A 19814-nucleotide genomic window follows, 5' to 3' on the forward strand; every position below is an offset into this window, starting at 1 on the left:
AATTGTTGATAGGAAATTTCAGTGTGGAACTTTGTTCAGGAAAGCAGGCATTTACTTCTGTAACACTTAGTGAATTTTAACTTTAGAATGTTTAAAAAATATTTTTTCTTTGGCACATCATTATAGTATTTTTCCTATAAAACTTTGAAGCCACTCTATTGAGTATGCAAAGTCTACATCACATCTTAAAATATTGCTTTCTCAGGCAGTATTTTCCCCACAGTAGTGTCACTTTACATTTAATTTTGTTCATCCATAGGCTTTAGTGTTGCTTCACCATCACTACGCTTGCCAACACCAGTACTGGCACTATATAGCTGTGCAAAAGTGTATCACTTACCTAATGTCATAGCACATTGCAGAAAATACTGATCATTCAGACCCAGGTTGTGCAATTGCTCTCATGTATCCTCTATACAATAAAGTTTCACTTTGACTCAAATTTCCCTTCACTGCTTATAGATGTAGTATTACAAATCATAGACTTTTGGACTGCTGAATCATGAAAACAAGTTTGTAGTAAGGTGATCTCCATAAACAAGAAATGGCTGTTACATTAATCTGTGGATACATCCACTATCTTCCCACTCCTTTTCTTTCTTCATCTTTTTTTTCTTCCTCTGATCTTATCCTGTCTTTTGTATTTCACAGTTCTTGGTCATGTTCAAAAATATGCATTACACATGTCAACTTTTTGCTAGTCATTTTATTTATGATCTAGAATTAGAAGAAATGTGAGATAATTCCTACTCAGAGTTACATTTTCTACAGATCCATGCACTAATTCACAGAGGATTTTCTGCAGTATGTATGCATAAGCTTATGGAAATGCCATAAGTTTCTTTTGGTCTTTAAGTTATGTTAAGGAAGTATATGCATTGTAGCTGACCAGCCCCCGCTCAGCACCTCAGCACATTTACTTCTCTACACCTGAAGGGTGACTCCAAGAACATAATAACTTTTGCATTCCCTTTCATGTTACATACTCTTCTCTATCAGTTTAACTGATATTCCATAGAAGTAACTGGAAAGTTGGTAAGAATATTATGAGTTATGAGTCTGGAGTTTCAGTTGAAACTGAGAACTCTGAATATAAACACTATGTATAGCTTGTACCTGAAGTATGTTACAATTTAAGAAGAGTTTCCAATTTACATATATTCATGTATTTCTGCAAAGAAAGGTATAACTGAAGCTGGAGTATAATAAACAGTCCTGCCTCAAATTAAAGTTGCAAGGGAATAGAAAACACCAAAATGAGGATAAATCTTAATTGAAATAGGCTATTGAAACCTAATTGGACCTTAGGAAAAAAACCTGAGAATAAACTAACTTTTCAACAAAAATGTAATTATACAGAATAATTCCTATTTTCCAGACAGTATGAAACATTTCTGACATACATCCCTTTGATTCTCTAAAATAATTATTTTCTCCGAAGATTTTATTCTTCACTTACTTTGTATTAAAAAAGTATTTTTAAAAGTTATATACAGAAGATTTTAAGTTGCATAGGCTTGGTAAAAAACTTCTGGTTTTTATTCATGGAGAAATTAAAGCAACACCCATTAAACACTAAAATGAAAAGTTAAAAGGAATCAGTTGGGTAACCCAAGAATGAGGAAGAGATTTTATAGTTCATGACGACACGATTTGATGTATTAAAAAAAACCAGCATGTTTTACATTAGTCCATGAATTAAAAATAACATGCTTATCTGACACACATTCCACCAGGGACATAAACGAAGACTTCTCCGTCTTTAAACCATTAGTATAATAGAGATGAAGGTCATTTACTAAAAGACCACAAAGAGAACTACAACGTTTTTTATCACAAGGCACATCATTATCTGCCTTAAGGAGTTCTCCCATCAGTCATTTTTTTTTTTTTCCAGAAAGTATCACTTTATTTCCTCATCTTTATTGTTTTACTTTATTTTTAATAGTTCACTTCTTTTTAAGCGAAGGATATAAAACATATGCTTAAGACATATCTTTCAGGAACTAGTGAAAAAAGAGGCTTTAAGGTGAGAACAACATTGCTTTTTGCATTAATTTCAGAAATCTTAAATTATGTTCAATCCGTACTTCAAGTGTACAAGAAACTCAACCAAAATATCAGTGGGTGGATTAATGAAACACTTGTCAAGCTCTTACCAGCTCCTCTGTTTAAGAACCAACATGAGGTTACTCATTTGGAGACCAGTCCTGTTCTCACGAAATTAACTGGCAAAATCTTTATCTTCAGTACTGTAGACCAGAATCTAAATCCATAATGGACTACAATGTGACAAAACTTCAATGCATGTTTTCATGCACAATGAAATCCCTGGAATTTTTCAAGGCCCATGTGAACATAGATACTGATATACTGGCCAGACATGCAGTCTGGTCAGACAGGATTTCAAATGTGATACCAGCTGTTTCAGTGAAGGGAATAATAATAATGGAAACATACTGATGTTGGATACACAGCCCTGCATATTTATTCTCATGTTGTTCTCTAACAATTAGAAATCTACTTTAACCAAAGACATGAAGTTGGTTTTGACTTACTTTGTCTCCTCAGATAAAATTAACCAGGTGCCTAGCTAGAGCTGAGCATGTTCAGTAGAACCACACTGAAGAGTTTTGTTCTTTACATAAAGAACATTGCTCTGGTAAAATAACAGCAGACATCAGTCCTATGAATTCAAACATAGGTGCCTAAACAGAGGTTTAGGGAGAGAGAAACAAAGCAAAATATCTTTAGCCTGTCAGACACAAACACTCTGACCCAGGTTCTACAGTTTAAATGTTTAAGATTTCCACCTCATGTTATTAAAAGCAGACACAATTATTTTGTACAGTGTGAGACTGTTAACACATAAAAGGTCAGCAATAATGAAGAAAAATTATGGCATTCGGTCATATAGAAAAAAATACTTTCTTGGTAATGGGGACTAAAAACCCATTTCGTCTCTTGATCAAAGGGAAAAAAGACAATGAAGAACATGTTGTATAACATCTTAGTTTGATCTACTTATTTTTCTGTTTAAACTTTTTTAGCAGAAATACTGCCATGTACAAGTAGTATTACCAAAATATTTTAAAGTACATATGCTTGGAGATATGGTGGTGGTTGTTCTAGAAATGAACATAGTCAATAAATAAATATGACTGTCCTATAATAAAATATTTTTTTCTCATTAATGCATCCTGTCATACTCTCTGAGCTACAGTCCTCCCCAGGAAAAATGCCTGTTATGACCCATGAGACATTTGGCTCTTGGGTATGTACCTAGTCTTTTATTTGCAAAGGAATGCCATTTCAGCATCCTGAAAATTAAATATTATGGCAGCAAGTGATTTTTTAGGCCCCTTGTGATCCAAAAGTAGGAAACACTTTCTCGAATTTCTCTCATTTTGTAAGGAAACTAATCCATGTATATGTGTTGTGGTTTAACCCAGCAAGCAACCAAACACCACAAGCAACTGTTTGCTAACTGCTTTCTTGCAGTGGGATGGGGTACAGACTAGGGAAAAAAAAAAAAAAAAAAGAAGTAAACCTTGTGGTTTAAAATAAAGACAGTTTAATAGGATGGAAAGTGAGATAATAATAATAACAATGGTGATGGTAATAATAAAAATAATAATAATTATAATGATAATAGAATCTATAAAAGAAGTGACGCACAATACAATTGCTCACCACCTGGTGATTGATGCTTAGTATGTCCCTGAGCAGCAGCTCCCACTGCCAGTTTCCACCAAAATATATACTGAGCATGATGTCATATGGAGCACTGGAACAGGCTCCCCAGGGAGGTGTCACGGCCCCAAGCCTGACAAGTGTTCAAGAAGAGACTGGACAACGCCCTCAGACACATAGTGTGAACTGTGGGGTTGTCATACTCAGGGACAGGAGTTCGACTCAATCCTTGTGAGTCCCTTACAACTCAGGACATTCTATGAATCCATTAATATCCCTTTGGTCAGTTTGGGTGAGCTGTCCTGGTTGTGCACCCTTGTGCATCTAGCATGGCCTGAGAAACCAGAAAAGCCCTTGACTGCTTAGCAACAACTAAAATGTCAGTGTGTTATCAACATCATTCTCATTGTAAATCCAAAACACAATACTATACCAGCTACTAGGAAGAAAATTAATACTATCCCAGTTGAAACCAGGACGTTAGGCATGCAATTATTTCTTAATTTCTCTTATCATATGGAGATTTGGAGTATGTGTTGCAAACAGACATAGACTATGAAGAATGGACAATTATATTTTATGCACAGTTAAAGGAAAAATACATGCAGTCTTTTCCCTGTCACCTATCTGTCTGCTTTAAGATATGATTATGGGAAAACTATATAAATACTAGTACTGTGTAATTTTTCATTTGAATGTTTTCCTTCTTCCCCTAGAATAAAGTGTTTAGCTCTGACTGGTGTGAATAAGGAAGGTACAACGATGTGGAGCTTGTGTTGATGAAGTTGTGTCAAACAAATTAATGGTGTGAAAATATCAGGGCTTCAGAGCTGCTTGCAGGCGCTTGGTCTTTGCAGGAATTGTCTTTTTTGCCTTTCAGGTGGTTATGAATTGCTGAGTCATCTCCTCAGTTTGTTGCAGGAGATGATAGAATCTGTCCTAGGAAAAAATACTTGAGAGGAGTTTCATAAAGGATTCCTTGCTGTGTTCTTTACCATGTATTTTCTATTACTCTTATAACTTTTAGTTTGGGATGGGATGATTCAACATATTTTTGTTCATTGTGGTTATAAACACACTGTATATCGAAATGTCTACTGTTTTTCTTTGAGGATGTTTTCCACAAAAAGCAGAAGTTTGAAGATTTTAGTTGGTTGACAAAAAGAAGCATGTGTGCCCACAGAGACTTAAAGGTGAAAATAAGATGGCATTTTGCATATTAAAACTGTCAGCTCTGCAGTTTTCCTAGGCTTGTCTTTTCCTTTCCACAAGCTTCATTGTCATTATTTTTAAAATGCCTAGCCTCATCCGTACTTTTCATATGTGGCTTGCAAAAAAGGAATAGATTATGCCTTAAAAGAAATGCTGGTGACATATAAAACAACATATTTACTACTAACAACTGATTTCTAAACAAGGAGATATGCAAAACACCTTTCCTACTGTATCTTAGTTGGGTAAAAGTGCAATACTGGCTCTATGTTAAATTTAGTTATTTCAGCTGACAGGTGTCGTAAATCTGGCAGATACTGCAGCTTGGAGACTTTCTTAGTTCTGATATATTTTTATTTCTAAATTAATGTTTGGAACATTTTAATTTCTTGTTTAATTCTATGTGATTTTTGCATCCCCATGGATTTTCTCCCACTTGCTCTCATATGACCAACATTGCAACACTTTCTAATGTTGGATTCACCCCAGTGTTCACAAACTCACGAACTTTAAAAAGCACAGTGTAATGCTTGGGATGAAGTATGAGTGCTTCATTCAGGCCTTACATAAGTTGTGGCAAAGTGATCTCTTAACATACTGTACACAAAATCTTGGTACTCATGAAAGGTAATATATGTCAATATATTACAAATTGTAGAATTTACACCTGTGAAGAAATTTACAGGAAAATGTAGGAATAAGACATAGCTGGAAAAATCTAAGTCAAAGAAAAAAAATAAAGGGAAAGTCAGAAGATCAAAAGGAACACAAGAATGAAAGATATACAATTCCAATTTTATAAGGAGTGTTAAGATGTTAGAATACTTGATTTTCTACCGCATTTAGCAGTGTTTCGCTGTATAGATAAAATCAGTTTTACAAACATTAGTGTTGTCATATTTAGCTGTAAATTAAAGCAATTCTCACAAGTGACCTGCCGAAGGGGAAAACATCACTGAGAGGAATTTCTCTGTTGACCTATCTCAATAAAGGTGCACTCTACAACAGCACCATTTTCAGCCTCCTTTTACGGGAAAAAAAAAAAAGGGGGGGGGGGGAAATATTTTTTTTTTCCCCTCAAACTCGGCATTTTTGTGCTTCAAACTAGGTCAAATTGAGTTGCACTGAACCTTGAAGAAAAAACTGTAATGCTCAGTACCAGGTGTATCAGGAGCTCTCGATCGCCAGTACTCTTTTAAGTGTGGCACTTTGGCGTGTGCAGGGTAAACCTCGGAGCTGAAATAATAGTGTAAGAAGACTCTCTCACTTCCAGGGTTGGAAGGTCCTACCCAGCGCTTTCCGAGCACCCTCTGATCGGCTGCCGCATGGTGACCACGGGGCGAGCCCGGGCCGCTGCGGCCCCCCAGCCCCGCTCCTGTCCCCGCCACCGGCCCAGCCACGGCCTCCCCGGCTCCTCTGCGGCGCCCCCCCGCGCTGCCGCGTCCTGCCGGAACGCAGTAGGGATGTTTTACCTCGCAGCCCTTGCCGGAGGCCCCTCTGGCTGCGTGGAGCTTCTGAGAGCTTTAGGTCCGTGCGACGCCCATCCTCTGCCTTAACCTGGTGCTTGAGCCTTAGCGTAAGAGGGCGGTTACGACCCAACAGTCGTGGAGTAGCAGGGGATCAGCAAGCTAGAACTGCACAGCTAGGTCTTGGAAACTCATATCATGGAAAGAAATCACCTTGATTCAAAACGTTCTGGTAAAAAAAACAAAACAAAACAAAACAAAACCAAACCAACCAACCAACCAAACAAAAAACCCCAAAAAACACAACAACATAAAAAGCGCCTCTTAAAGCCCAGAAATCAATAGGAGGTTGCTGGCATGCTGAACAAAGTTTTATTTTAATGCAGATAAAGTGAAAATTTAAAACAAAAACCAACCAAACAAAAACCCAAACCCCACAACACACACACAAAAGAACAACAAAAACCATTTTTTAGTCTTTCATAAACGGTTTAAGGTCTGTGAAGAGCATTTGCACATTGTTTTGGGGAGGGAAATGATTGCAAATGTTCTTCTTTGAAGACAGTATTGACCAGCATTAGAAATACCTTTGTAAATTAAATCTCGATGGGGTCTATTTCTAGAAAAATCTTAAAACTGTATTCTCAACAAAAAGAAAATCCTCACTCCACCACCACATCTGCTCTCCAACTGTGTATTGTTATCAGTGGAACTGGAAATCTTAAAGCAATCACCCCAGCATTTTGCTGTAGAGGAGGGGGGTCGCTCCAGCGGCTCTCATTGCTGGGAGATACTTTGAGGGCAAAGTAAAAGTGCCCCTCGGGAGCAGCGCTCGGCGGCTACCGCCGCCGTCTCTGAGATGCTACAGTATCAGGCAGAGAAGAAAAGAAATGAGTTTGGAGTTGATGTACACGCCGGAGCAGCAGTAAAAAGATATAAGATATCGACACGCTCAGCTGCATCTTGTTAAAAGCTTCCTGCGGGTTGGCAGAATGAAATCTTTATTTAAAAGACACAAACTATCGTCAGGGGAGGAACGGAAGGGAAAACAGTAAAAGGGCCAAACGCAATGCTTAACCTACCGATATAAGCAAAAGATGAGAAGCAATGAGATTGGCTTGGCGTGAACGGAAGGTGGGGTGCCCTCCTTACAGCCCAGCCACAGCAGCCACCCGGGGACTCAATGTCTCCGCTCGTCTTTGGAGAGAGACGGTTCTATTTGATGGTGATAATAATTGTTGCTCTGATAGAGGAAGGAGACTTAAGAATAGCAGAAGCATAATTTGTGCTCACACTTGGGGTGTGAATGTTAGGAAAATGTGCCTCGCCACCACATCGACAGCAGCGCTCTCTTAAGTGGTGGTAATATTATTATTTTATTATTGCCAGCCGGTGGCTTTAAAGGTGCATTATTTTAATGCATTATTAATTGTTTTCCCAGGGAGAGGAGGGAGGTGGAGATAGGTTTTATAATTATTAATAGCGAGGAGCTCGCTTGCTCCTTTCGTACACGCCGGGGAGCGCGGTGGGAGGAGGCAGCGCTGGGGGGGAGGTGGGTAGGGGAGTGCGCCCCGTTATCGGGCTCGCTCCGCGGCTCCGGCGCACACACGCGGGGCTCGGCGCAGCCCCCGCAGCTCGCTCCCCTCCTCCCAGACCCCGTCACCTGCCGCTGGGCGGAAAGTTCCGCGGGCTGCTGCCGGCGAGGTCCCCCCCCGGAGCGACACCCTGCGGCCGGCACCTCCCCATCCCTATCTCTGCGAGGGCGGTGTGGCTCCGTCGCCGCCAAAGTTGCGGCGGGGCCGGGGAGCCGCCGCTGCTTCCAGCCATCAAGTGGCTCGTTAAGGAAATGCAGGTGAGCTGCCTGAGCGGCGGCGGGGGCCTGCGCGGGGCCCAGCGGGGAGCGCGTACCCCGGCCCCGCCCTTCCCGTGTCCCCGGGCCGCCCGTCAGCAGCCGCCGGTGCCGGGCACGGAGAACGGGCGGCCGCCGCGCCGCCGGCGGGAGCCACTCCGCCGGTCCCCCGCCCCGCACACACACGCACGCCCCCCCCTCCCCACCCCACCTCTCGCTCGCTCCCTCTCTCCTCCTCCCTTTCCTCGGTCTTTCCTCCCTCCCTCCCTCTCTCTCTCTCTGCCGGCCTCATCGGAGAGAGTTGCAGGTACCTTTCTTCTCCCCTCCCGCCAGAGCTCCCCCCAGCAAATTTTAGGGTGCAGGAGCCTCGGGAGGTGTTTTTTTGTTTTTTCTTCTGTATATATGTGTCTGTGTGTGTCTCTATATATATATATATATATATATATATGTATCTATATATGTATCACTGGCTGAAAAAAAAAGGCAAACCACAAACCTTTGGAAGGACGACTTTGACTCTTTTGCCGGTTGTCTGCTCTGAAAGCAGGCATACCCCGAAGGAGCTAGCGGAAGCGGTGCTGGATCCCACCAAAACAGAACTGCCTGATGTGGCATGTACTTCTCTCTCTTTGCAGTTCCTTCTGGGCCTGTGTGGACTAGGGGCACAGTGCAGCGCCTGACTGGCAGGAGGTGAAAGCAGAGACTCCTTCAGGTTTCCAAAGAGGTCCGAGTGGACTGCATTAGTAAGTAATTACTCTTTGCTTGATTTTTGTCTCTGTGTTTTTCCTGCTCCTCTAAACCTTTTCTTAGCATATACACTCACACACAACATATGCACACACACACAGAAATCTATATGTAGAAAAGTGTGTATGTGTATTTCTGATTTTAAATCGCACTGTTCTGGGCAGAGGGGAACTTGGCTGTGGTAACCTGACCTGTTTTCAATGGAAGGGGTGCATGAAGTGGTTTGCTCATCTTTTATGAGGAAAGAAAATTGCAGGTGAATACTTGTGTAAAGAAACTGAGTGTGTCAGGTATTGTAAAATATCTACCTTAGTCTGAGTATACGTATGTGGTAGATTACAGCCAAAAGCTAAACAAAGAGATGTTCCCTTACGAGGGGTCTATGGCACAGTGTGACCTGCTAAGTAATGCCAGGTGACAGGGTATTCAGTTCAATGTAAAATGTGCATGAATTATGGATACTAGGACTGTTTTTGTCTGCATTAAGTTGTAAGCATTTTTATTCCACGTCTCTGAAGTTATTAGATTTTTCTTGAAGTTTTACGTATATAAAATCTATGTATATTTTTCTTCTGATGAGGATGGCAGTTGCAGACAACAGCTTTGCTTTCTAGGTGCTTTTATGGGACATATTCGAAAGTACTGATGGAACCTTTTAAAACAGGTGCAAAAGATCTAGGGTAAACAAAAAGCTAATTTCATTTAAGAGAGCTTCACAAATAGTAGGATTGAGGTTTACTGGCTAAGCTGTAGAGTTAACAGAAGGTATGAAAAAGATTAAATAAAGGTATGTCATGAACAGTCTGCTGTTAGGTGTTGCTTAGCACTAAATATAACTGCACCTCGGGAGGGAGGAGAACTTTTCGAGGGATTATTTCTCTTGGGACAGTGGACCCATTATCGATGTTTGCTGCATCTCTGGCAGAGAAAACAGTAAGTTCTAGTAGTTGGGGGTTAACTGTTTCCTAGGTAGAGGACGGAAATAAGGATGAAAAGTATGTCAATGAAAATATTTGCTCATGTTTGCTAATATCTAAATAAAGCCTTTTTGTTATGTCAGTAGAAATATAGTTGAGTCAGGTATTTTGGATGTACTGGAAGGAATCAATAGCATTTCAGCATTTTTTCCTCTATTCCTGCCAAATGGACTTGGATTTGAATTCTTCATGTGTTATTGTATCTGTTATAGGGGGAATATAGATTTGAATTTGAATAAAATATACTTCTTAACAAATTCTTCACAAATTAGTTTTATTTTACAGTACAAATTCAGAATAATAAATAAGGTGCTGTAAATAAACTATGCAACTCAAATCTCTTATATATTGTGCTCTTACTGTTCACCTAATCAGAATTAACTTGTTTCATTAGAAGCCATTAAACATGCATTTACAAGTGCATTTTATTAAGCATCTCAATAAAGTTACATTTTCAGGTGTAATTAAAAATCAATCACAACCAATAAATGTAACCAGGAGTGAGAGTTTATTAGGGTCAAATTAAATGCTTTTCTTTGTGAAGTTAAGAAATTAGTTTATGTCACAACAGTAAAGGTAATCAGACGAAATTTATTTAGGAAATTAATGTGACACAAGTAAGAAAGGCTAAATCTGCTGCAGCAGAACAATGACGTTCAGAGTTGCTTTCAGATATTAGTAATTTTAAAGCTTGGAATACCTAACAAAGCATAGGCTACAAGTTCTGAGTGAATCAGGGTGACTTTCATATTGCATCACACTAGTCTTTGGATAATTGATCGTATCGTTTATGACAGAAAAAATACCCAATGAACTTGTGAACTTGAAATAAAAGGAAAACACATCTGCTGGCTTAGTAAGGAATCCTGCTGTTGTTTTAGTACTAGGAATATATCTTTCAGTTAAAATCAAAGCTCTCTCCCCCCTTTTTTTCCCCCGCCCCCCCCCCCGGTAAGTAACGTTTGACATGGCTCATGGCTGTGTTGTACTCCTTGTGGGCAAAGCATTAAAATAGTATCTCCTAATATCTCCAGATAATTTACATGAACTGTTTTGAGACTGTGTACAGAGACCTTTATTCAGTTAAGCTGCCTGTTCTGCAAGGTGGTCCCAAACATGCAGCATGCAATATGCAATGTTGAATGTCTAACGGAGTGTTTGTTTTAACAATAAAAGAAAAAGAATATTAAAATATATTTGACTAACCAGATAGGAACTACAGTGTTTAGTTTAGGTTGAACCACAGCATACTTACTGGCTTTGTTAGTTTGGAGCATACTCTTCATTATTTGTCTTTTGGATTTGTTTTAGATCTGGGATATCTCCTGGCAATACTTCAGTATCTGTATGAAAAATGGCTTGACACATACTCCACTTTTGCTGTAATCACTGTTTGGTACTGTGGGAAATAATCTGAGTCAAATCTTGGGAACTGAGTTTGATACGTATTATATTTGGTCATATATGTATGTACAATCTTGATCATAATTGTTGATACAGGAAAATGTCAATTCAGGTCAATCTAATTCAGAAGAGATAACAGAGGACTTAAAAAAGACCTCTTGCTGTGAAGATATAAAGTTGATAAAGTTCCGTGTGTCAGCAGTAATGTGTTTTATTACGCAATTGTTCTTGTTATTTGGATCGGATAATGGCCTGATGAAATATATAAGCAGTCTGCAGGGAATGAATGATTAATTCCTCTAATGTGTGCTTATTGTAGGATTTTTTACTAATAAAATCCTGGGTACCTGCATTACTTTGCAGCAGATAGAGTCAAATAGCATTGTCTGTTTAGATACTAATCACTTAGTACACCAATGTACTACCAGACTTTGTGGTGACAAACTGTGATGGAAAAATTATGACAGACTATTCATTCTTTGCTACATGTGGCTTTACCAAACAAACTGTCAATATACAAAGAAACATGATGCTTGATAGCATGAACTATTTTGAAATTGTGGATATAATAAATATGAAATAACACATAGATATTTTAAGCAGCTTGGTTTGTGTGTCTTATTTTAACAAATCATAAAGCATTAACATGTTTTATGTGTATGGATGCTAATTTTGCAGGTTCTAAGCACTATAATGAGTTGGAGGAACAGGTATCATTGGCTCAATCAAAAAAATAGGCCAGTTCAGCATTTTGGGAAAGGTTACCGATAATTCTCAACAGTCCAGAGCTTCTTTAGTGTGAAAACGTTTTAATACCTGAATCCCACATATTTAGAGTAAGCTTAATTGATTTAGTATCACTCTGAAGACCTACTAGGCAGGAAAATGTTTGTGGCAGCAAATATAAATTTAACAGTGACATTTATACAGATGACCTGTAATTTCAGATTCAATTTTGATATCTGTACTCAAGGAAAGTAGTTATTTTCCTTCATTAGGATTTCATTGCCGTCATCAGGGATTCTAGGAAAACCAGCAGAAGAGAAGGAAACATCCAGATCATTCTTCAGAAAAGACGAAAAACCAAACCAACAACAACAACAACAACAACAAAAAGTTCTTTATCTCAGATTCAAAAGTATTTGTGCTGGAGAATGCCTGTTTATGTGTTTTTGAATTTTTTTTGCTGCACGTATAAGGTCATTACTACTACAAGTTTCTTAAAGAGCTTTTATGTTACTTCTCCTTCTTCTAGACTTTCCAACTTGCTATTTTGCATCTGTAATCCTAACGAACTCTGATAAAATTAACAAGGGGTTTTATGTCACAGTGATAATAGAACAAAGACAATAGGGTCAGAAAGCATTGTCAAGGTGTACATTTGGTCTATAATTTTTGGTCATATTTGATTATGATGAAAAATGTGTAGGAGAAAATGGATTTAAAATTCCAATACGAAATAAGGAGTAGGCATGGATGAATTAGTACTCAAACAAGAATTAAATGTACTTAATAATAAAGACTAAGAGAAGGAAACGTGCACACAGGATTAAGCAAAAGGAATGCATAATGTTGAAGTTTTTTAGCATCCCTGATGCTATTAGAAGCTGTCTCATTTTCAGTTTATCTGTTCTGGTAGCTTCTTTAATAAGATTCCCTATAAAACAGTAACAGAAAAGCTAGCAATAAATAGCAAATTGCAGAGAAAATCACAACTTTATGGTCAATACGAGGATTGAATTACGCATCTGTTTTCATTTGTTGTCAATAGTTGGAGAAACAGTCCTATTTCTCTTATATTTCTATTTTATTAAATATGCTTTGTTAAGTGAAAACTATTGTGCAAGGAATGCCATTTTTTACATTCTGTATTTCTCTACTGTCAACTTTGTAACTATTTCTAAAAAGCGGATTGATTTGTCGATGCATAAGCTTAAGATCTAGTTGAATGTTAACTGAGTGAAAACTGCAGAATCTGCTTTATAAAATCAATTTTATAAAATTTCTGTCATCAGTTCTGCAATGTTTATCAAAATACTAACATGTTGTAAGCTTATGCTGGATACAGGCATGCTTTTAAATGCCTTTTAAGTTTTTTAAAATACTATTACACTTTCTGGATTATGCACTTGCATTATGCTGAAATGTAAAATCATGCTTTAGAGATGTATCTGAGAAAGAGATTTCTTGATGTGTATGTTTGCAATAAGAAGAGGGGTCCAAGTAGTCTAGTGATTTTTCCTAAGAATGCTGCATGGAATTTGTTCTAGCTGTAAGCAGCATGAACAAATGTACTTACTAAGAGACAGATACGTATTATAGGCCCAGTTCTCTACTTGCTCTAAACACTGGGTCTAGAAGAATGTTCTCTACAGCAGTCAGTCCCATGCTTAAGTCTTATCTCATTGTGAAAAGCTGGAAGGCTGTTTAAGCTGAACTCTTCAGTATGTTTAGGATAGCTTTCCAAAAGCTGAGGTGGACATTTCATGCATATGATGCATTCTGTTATTTTCCTGAATTTAAAAAATAAGAGCAATATACAACGACCATCAAGAAATCACTCTTTCTCCAAGCTGCGGCTCCTTATTTGGTTTTAGGTTACCTCGCTCATTTGTAGAGTATTTGTAACACTGCCTAGCAGTGAAATGTTAAATGCTTATTTGTTTTGTTCACACTGGAAAGATGGGTTGGAGAGGAAACTGTTTCAGCAAGGCTGATTGCCTGGTACGAAAACATGAGTAGTCGTGGTTTAAAGGGATTTGGGGTAATTAGCTGTTCCAGTTATTACTGAAACCATGTGAGTAAGATAAACTCATGTTTCCAGAGCGCTGGAGAAACCTCCTAGCTGATGACAGAACAATTACAGGTGACAGAACAATTGCTTTATGATGATTGATTTAAGGTGTGCAACTTGAATGAGGGTCCTCTGGTGGCAGCAGCTTGGAAGTGTACACAAGCCACTCTTTCAGGAGCTGTAATTCTCAAGGTTACTACAGCAAAATTAACTGCATAAGAACAATTGCCTCTACAGTAGTCTGGAAGTAAAGTGATTTTTAGATTTTCATGCAGCAGTTTAACAGTCAATGTGGGAGTATGTCAGGGAAAGTAACTTTGCTCTAGCTTTGACACATTCTGTCTTTCTCTCTCCCTCCTACACTCTTAAAATGTATCCTTCCTTGTGGTGCAAGTCTCAGCAGGCCCTATATCACTTAGGACATCATCTGAAGTAGTTCACAATCAGCTCTGTGTTCTCTTTACTCTCCTCATTCTTTTAGCTAAAAGTGATTTTCTTCTGTCTTTAGTAAAAAAGTAGCCCTTCATGTTGTAACTAGATCTAAAATATCATACTAATTTAAAGTCTAAAGATTTTTTTTTTTTTCCAAACAGGAGTTAAGTAAGAACATTTATTGTACAATTTTTAACCTACCCTGAAAGACCTCATTTTAACCTTAAAGTCCAGTTTTGTATTCAACTTCTGATGAAGTACAACATACTTTCAATACCTGCACCTAAGTGAAAGTGAGAGCACTGATATAACTTTTGTTTGGCTGACAATAACAGAAAATAAACCAAAATGGTGTCTGAATTGCTGTCCATTTGGGTAGAAGAACATGATATTCATCACATCCATTTAAAAGTGGCAGAAAAAAATTCTACAGTATAGTGTGTTGATTCGATCTTAAAAGATTTTCCTTTACATTTGAAGGAATGTGCTGTGATGTAGTGTTAAGCAAAGCTCAATAATAATGTCAGTGATCAATGGAAGGGGTTCAAAGAGAAGAATCCTTGTGAGCAATCTATGTCTGCATGAGTTGCTTTCCTTATTGTAACCAAGAGGTTGCCAGATGGCATTCTCAGACTTCTTCAGAGAGCTGGAAAACCATAAGGAGTGCTGTCTTCATCAGAAATCATAATACTATCATGAAATTACAGTTGACACTTTTATTCATCTAAGTTTTCCTAAAGGAAGTGTGTGGGTTTTTTGGCTGTTAATTATCGTGAGTTTTGACCACAACAGAAAAAACGTTAGGAGGCTCATGCATTAGCAGTACGAACCAACTCCTCAACTGCTAGTATAGCTAGGATATTAGATTTCATGCTGTAAGAAGTCAGACTTGAAACCTGTTTTGAGAGCTGTAAAATTCCTATAGTGAGAGGAATGTGCTGAGAGAGGCTTGATCAACATTAAATCATTATTACTGAAATATCCTACATATATGAGTAGAAGCATTTGATTAATATACAAAAAAAAAACCTTTAAGAAGAAATTTAGTCAACTTTTTAATGCTTCTCTAATCCTCTGAAAATCTGTAGGTACGGGTAAATAATAAAAGTGAATTTCAAATAATACATTTTGCATTTAACCAGTAATATTGTTTGTGTGCCTACTGTACATATAAATATTCCTAACAAAAAGTTGTATTAATCCTTGGTATTCTTTCACAAATGGAAGTCTTGCCAGCAAAGTGTGACATTAATTTCAAATTTGACATTAGTAGACTTGGGCTGGCATTATTAACATACCAGTTGGAGTACTTAAAACAAACAAACAAACAAACCCTGATGCATTAATATCATGATAACCTATGTTCTCCTATGGGTAATTTAGTGATTTCTTCCATTTTAAGCACAATTATTCTGCAAAGTTGTCATTTCTGTATGTGAATGAAAGATGCAGTAATAGCTGTTGCACACAAATTCAGTCCTAATCTTCCATTCTAGTTGTGGTGGGGTTTTTTTTTTGTTTTTTTTTTTTTTTTTCAAGAATGCTGGGCAGCTAGACTTGAAAAGCTGCACAAATGGATTTGCATCTTTTGCAAATAATAGGCTATATAATGGTCCATATGGTTGATTTGACTTCTCTTTTTTCCCTGTGAATTCAGTGTCCTGTGACAATTCATTGAAGCTAAGATCAGTTAGTGAGGTTGGAAATTCTTTTGTCAAATGCTTCAGCTAGCAAGTATACAATGGACTGCAAAGCTTCAAGAGCAGACAAAAGGTATTTAGGTCACCAAAGCTAGGTAACCAAATGCCATTAACCATGCTTCCTATATCCATGATATGGTATTCTGCAAAATTAACTTATTCAGTGAGAATTGGGTCAGCAGCATAAAATAGAAGTTATTTGGAAGGTGTTATTGGGACAAATAATTTGAAAGTGAAGTCAAATAAGTTTCTTCTGCATTTTTAGAACAAAGTGCAATAGGCTTCTTGTGCAGTTAGTCTTTGATTTTCCATTCTAATAGAAGTATGAGGAAGGGTGCAAAGTAGTGCAAAAGTCATGTTAGCTACTGGAGGCCATTGGGTGGAATGATGTGGTCAGGAAGTGTGCTTCTTCTGTGCAATCTTATTAAAATATATTATAGAATTGAATAATTTCCTGACAGACTTCTATGTAGATTATGGTGCTCTGCCAACCTAATCAGAATACATGATTTCTCCTATTTCAAAATGTCTTCAAGAACCCCCTCAAGAACCCCCTCAAGAACAACCTCTAGGTTGTTTTCTGTTTTGGATTGTTAGAGAATAGTGAACTTTGTATTTGGCACAATTGCAGTAATTTTCATTGCAGCACTCATTTTTCCTCATCAACTGCAGGTTTTCAGAGGTTTCTACAGGTGTGGAAATGAAGACCCTGGATGTTTCCATTTTCATATTCTATGTAAGATCATACATTAGAAAGTATCCAAATGTATTTTTTGGTAGCCATTTTGTTTTCTTTTGTTTTTTTTTCTGTATTTTTTTTTTCTCACCATGGAGGCCAGCATCCACACCCTTCCCCATCTTCCCCTTTTTTGTACCCTTCCTCTGCAGAAGACTTGAACATGGTTAAAATGTCGGATTATTTTGAAATTAGCTCATAACTTTGATTTCTGTTCCATTTCACTGAGCCTGAGACTAGTGACCCTTTCTTCCTGAGTAAGAATTCACTTTTAAATAGGGTGATGTCCTGAACTTCCTTACTTTGTTTTTCCTAGAACTAATAAAAATGAGAAAAAGACCAGTCCGACTTAAGTAAATATCAAATGTTTCCTGATGTAGGGTGAGAGATTAAGAAGTGACTGACAGTATTCTGCTGGAGTTATGGAATTAATAAAGTAAACGTTTATGAATGTTTGACTGAGATAGGTATATTGATATCTTCAGGCAACACTCAAGTGCAGTTAAAGATTACATCTTTTTCTGCTCCTTGCACTTGCTCTGGCAGGTGTTGGTTTGCTTAACAACCTAATGGGGATGGAAAAGGAGCCCATGAATATTCCTACCTGTTCAGTGTTCTGTCGATTTTATTAATCCTCAGTGCTGAATGTCTTAAATAAGGCATGAACGGTTACATTGATTTAAACATTTCTTGGTTACTTAAATAAGGTTTTGTAAAAAAAAAAAAAAAAAGCAACGTGTGTTCCACTATATATTTAAAAAATGGATTTTTAGAAGATACATGAGGAAGAATGAAAGGAAATGAAAGTGAGTTTAGAAAATTGTTAAGTAATAGGAATGGAAAAAATCCTCAGCAATGAAAGGAGTCCTCTATTCAGGTCTGTGGCACAGTGTCAAGTCAGATGACACTTTCTTTAATCACTGGGGATGAGGTTTAGTTACCTAACCATAGGTGGCTCATATCTTTTTAGATGCCCTGAGGTATCTGCTCAGCCCCAGGCTGCTGTTCTGTTGCAACATATCTGCCAGTCCCATGCAGGCATTTCAGAAAACCAAGAACATGTACAATTGCACATTTACCTGTGTTTAGAATTATGAATTGTGCATGTCCGTATTCTGATGTTGTATCTACAACTTTGCCTTTCCTCCTTGCCTTCTCAGGAAGTTTTTGTGTTGTGCTAATTACATCTGAAGCTAACAGAGAGAGTTTCTTTAATCAAAGCTTGTGCTTAACTATCAGCATAATTAGATTAACTATATTTTGGAGACCTCCAATAAATCCTATCACGCATGTATGTGTTGCAAGTTACCTCCTTGTCTTCATATTCTGTAACAAGCTTATCTTTGTTGTTGTTGTTGTTGTTGTTGTTTTTTGTGTGTGTGTGTTTGTGTGTTTGTTTTGTTTTTATTTTTGTCCCCTTTTCATAGAGGACTCACAGATTGATGGAGTCCAAAAGCTTATACTACTAACTATACTACATCCATAGAATCAGCTTATGTGCTTTCCTGCTCTGGCGCCATGCTGGTGCTTCTGAGGCACCGCACCAACACACCACGAAGGTGATGAACTGTGTAATGCCATGCTGTTTTTTTTCTTATTTGCTGCTTTGATACATCACCATTTTGTGTTTCTTGGAAAGGAAGGATGGATCTCGGGATCCGTGTAATATAATTATGCTGAGTTGAGGTGTGTTTTCTGTTTTTGTATTATTGACATCTTGACCATTATGCAACTGGTAAGTATTACTGGCAGTAATAATTTCTTCTGAGGTCAGGGCTATTGATTTTGGAGTATTACCAGAGCTGATATGATAAATCTTATTGTAATAATTCTATTTGTATTTAACTTATAACATCATTTGTTTTGGACAAAAAGTTTGAGATACATTAATATACATTTGCTGAAGTTATTTGGATATTATTTGGATATTATGTTGATTAAGTGATAGTTTCAAAAGACATTTAAGTATTCTTCTTGATAAAAGGTATTGGAAATAGCATGTGCAAGAGACTGCTCTTACAGATGGAGGTCTCTCTTTGTAACCTATCTATAAAGGTTTTAGAAAAGCAGGGGAATAGATCTTGTTTTTGAGCCAGAAACATTTTCCATAAACGGAAGATGAAGTGATCTTCCAAAGTTATCCTAACAGACACAAATAATAGAGCAGTTTCATGAGCAGAAAAAGTGATCCAAGAAAACTTTAGTCTGTGTCATTTAATCTACTTTTATTAGTATTTATAGCCTTAAGCAACATTCCATGCCTGTAGGATGGTATCCCAGCTCAGGCAACCTGTAGCATCTGCTTGTGATGTTTTACTGGCTGTCTATGTTTTACTAACATGGGGAAACAAAGCAAAAATAGAATAAATTATGCCAGGTTGAAATTTTTATAACTTAACCTCACTGTATATCTCTAAAAGAAGTACAGTATCATTTATTGTCGTTTATGTCTGCATTGAATAAAAGTTGTGATCCAGATGGAACATGGGGTGTAATAAAGAAGATGACTAATAATTATTATCATAATAGTTACAGTGATGTCTTATGATAGAGTGAAAGCGAGACCGCATTGTGAACTTCAGAGGAAGTATTTTTTTTTTCTTGCTCAATACTCAAGGAGAAAATATAGGAACAGAGTAAATAATGTAATGCTTTTTTTTTTTTTTTGGTCTGCTTTTCTATCAAGTTATATTTTCTGTAGTGCTAAAAGGGAACTGATGTTCACAGTGACTTTCCTGTGGTAGTAATTTTCCTCGTATTTCTAGCAGCTAATTCTCACTATTAACTAAAACTACCGTTTTTAA

The 19814-nt window shown here is 37.6% G+C and overlaps 1 protein-coding gene across 30 annotated transcripts in view; it reads left to right on the forward strand.

Moving 5' to 3' along the window:
- The first annotated feature begins 7989 nt into the window (after nt 1-7989).
- PTPRD (protein tyrosine phosphatase receptor type D) overlaps nt 7990-19814 on the forward strand; it is a 1234877-nt gene continuing 1223052 nt past the window's right edge. For 10 of the 30 annotated variants that reach the window (XM_071802223.1, XM_071802231.1, XM_071802233.1 and 7 more), the window contains exons 1-2: nt 8343-8527; nt 8856-8963. The gene's annotated coding sequence lies outside the window, so the exon portion shown is untranslated. Of the gene's footprint in view, nt 8224-8342; nt 8528-8855; nt 8964-19814 lie in introns of those variants that run through there. The other 20 variants (XM_071802239.1, XM_071802241.1, XM_071802242.1 and 17 more) reach the window with 5 other exon arrangements.

The sequence above is a fragment of the Patagioenas fasciata genome, chromosome Z, assembly GCF_037038585.1.
Source record: "Patagioenas fasciata isolate bPatFas1 chromosome Z, bPatFas1.hap1, whole genome shotgun sequence".
NCBI classification, from domain to species: Eukaryota; Metazoa; Chordata; class Aves; order Columbiformes; family Columbidae; genus Patagioenas; species Patagioenas fasciata.